We start from the raw sequence: 1,377 nt of genomic DNA on the forward strand, positions 1-1,377 counted from the left end.
TGGTTGAGGAGGATATGAGATGAGGTCAGGTGCTGATTGAGGAGGAGATGAGATGAGTCGGGTGCTGGTTGAGGAGGAGATGAGATGAGGTCAGGGGTGCTGGTTGAGGAGGTGATGAGATGAGGTTGGGGTGCTGGTTGAGGGGGATGAGGTTGGGTGCTGGTTGAGGGGAGATGAGATGAGGTCGGGGTGCTGGTTGAGGGGATGAGATGATGTTGGGGTGCTGGTTGAGGGGAGATGAGATGAGGTCGGGGTGCTGGTTGAGGGATGAGATGAGGTTGGGGTGCTGGTTGAGGAGGAGATGAGATGAGGTCGGGGTGCTGGTTGAGGAGGAGATGAGATGAGGTTGGGTGCTGGTTGAGGAGGAGATGAGATGAGGTCGGGGTGCTGGTTGAGGAGGAGATGAGGTCAGGGTGCTGGTTGAGGAGGAGATGAGATGAGGTTGGGGTGCTGGTTGAGGAGGAGATGAGATGAGGTCGGGGTGCTGGTTGAGGAGGAGATGAGATGAGGTCAGGGTGCTGGTTGAGGGGGATATGAGATGAGGTCGGGGTGCTGGTTGAGGGGGGGATGAGATGAGGTTGGGGTGCTGGTTGAGGAGGAGATGAGGTCAGTGTGCTGGTTGAGGAGGAGATGAGATGAGGTCGGGGTGCTGGTTGAGGAGGAGATGAGATGAGGTCGGGGTGCTGGTTGAGGAGGAGATGAGATGAGGTCAGGGTGCTGGTTGAGGAGGTGATGAGATGAGGTTGGGGTGCTGGTTGAGGGGGATATGAGATGAGGTCAGGGTGCTGGTTGAGGGGGATGAGATGAGGTTGGGGTGCTGGTTGAGGGGGATGAGATGAGGTTGGGGTGCTGGTTGAGGGGGATATGAGATGAGGTCGGGGTGCTGGTTGAGGGGGGGATGAGATGAGGTTGGGGTGCTGGTTGAGGGAGATGAGATGAGGTCAGGGTGCTGGTTGAGGGGATATGAGATGAGGTCGGGGTGCTGGTTGAGGGGATATGAGATGAGGTCGGGGTGCTGGTTGAGTGGGGGATGAGATGAGGTTGGGGTGCTGAGGTTGAGGAGGAGATGAGATGAGGTCGGGGTGCTGGTTGAGGGGGATATGAGATGAGGTTGGGGTGCTGGTTGAGGGGGATATGAGATGAGGTTGGGGTGCTGGTTGAGGGGAAGATGAGATGAGGTACTGCCTGAGGGGGGTGGAAAAACGAGGAGGGTAGGAAGGAGAGGGAGGAGGCACGTGGGACGTTACCATAGCAACAGACTGATTGGCAAAATCTAAGCAGTCGGCAGTGGTGTGAGGAAAGAGAGGGAAAGTCATGTCTCCAAAGTGACTAGGGATCTAGTTCCTATTGGTCAGACAGAGATAGACACCCTCATAA

General features: G+C 56.4%; 1 long non-coding RNA gene across 1 annotated transcript in view; it reads right to left on the reverse strand.

Annotated features, from left to right (window-relative positions):
- Positions 1-1,173: 1,173 nt before the first annotated feature.
- Positions 1,174-1,377, reverse strand: part of LOC127923389 (uncharacterized) — a 1,014-nt gene continuing 810 nt past the window's right edge. Inside the window, exon 4 of the long non-coding RNA XR_008114260.1 lies at positions 1,174-1,377. This exon is cut by the window's right edge and continues 1 nt beyond it. This is a non-coding gene — a long non-coding RNA (uncharacterized LOC127923389).

The sequence above is a fragment of the Oncorhynchus keta genome, unplaced genomic scaffold (genome assembly GCF_023373465.1).
Source record: "Oncorhynchus keta strain PuntledgeMale-10-30-2019 unplaced genomic scaffold, Oket_V2 Un_contig_29511_pilon_pilon, whole genome shotgun sequence".
NCBI lineage: Eukaryota > Metazoa > Chordata > Actinopteri > Salmoniformes > Salmonidae > Oncorhynchus > Oncorhynchus keta.